This window comes from Myotis lucifugus, unplaced genomic scaffold, assembly GCF_000147115.1.
Source record: "Myotis lucifugus unplaced genomic scaffold, Myoluc2.0 scaffold_4837, whole genome shotgun sequence".
Taxonomy (NCBI): Eukaryota; Metazoa; Chordata; class Mammalia; order Chiroptera; family Vespertilionidae; genus Myotis; species Myotis lucifugus.
In genome coordinates, this window is record NW_005875885.1 from 7,154 (window position 1) to 7,950 (window position 797).

Below are 797 nucleotides of genomic sequence, written 5' to 3' on the forward strand. Positions count from 1 at the left end.
AAATCAGGATTTTAAAAAGAATCCCAGGGTGATTCTAATGTGTAGCCAAGGTTGAGAACCACTGTTCTGGAGGCTATGGGTCTCACCTGGGGTCAATTTTGGCTGCAAGTACCTGAAACCCTGAGTCAAAGTAGCTTAAAGCAGAAGGAAATGTATTTCACACAAAGCAAGACGTCAACAGGAGGGTGGTTTCAGGGCTGGCTGATGCAGGAACGGCTCCCAGTCTCTGCCTCTTTGCTCTGTTGTCCCTGCTGTCACATTAGAGACATCTATGCCCCGAGGAAGAAGGAGGGTGGCGCTGTCTGTCGTACTTGAGAACTCAGCGCCTGGCGTCGAGCTGCGCGGTGTCTCTGGGCCTCAGTCTGTTCCCTTCCTTGAGGCTGGGCCTGGAGCCTCCTCTGGCACTTGTCAGAGCAGGCCTTCCTGCCCCTGCTTCTCCAAAGCCCTCACAACAGGGTTTCTCAGATGTGGTTGGGGTGCCCCCTGGGGTGCTTGCTTAAAAATGCAGATACTTGCTGGGCTGGTGTGGCTCAATGGTTGAGAGTCGACCTATTACAAACTAGGAGGTCAAGGTTCAATTCCCGGTCAGGGCACATGGCCAGGTTTGGGGCTCAATCATCCCCAGTGCGGGGTGAGCAGGAGACAGTTGATCAGTGATTCTCTCTCATCATTGATGTTTCTATCTCTCTCTCCCTTCCTCTCTGAAATAAATAAAAATACATTTTTAAAAATAAAAAGAAATGCAGGTCCTTGGACTCTCCCCAGACCTAGTGAGTCAGATGTGGGATGGGGTGTGT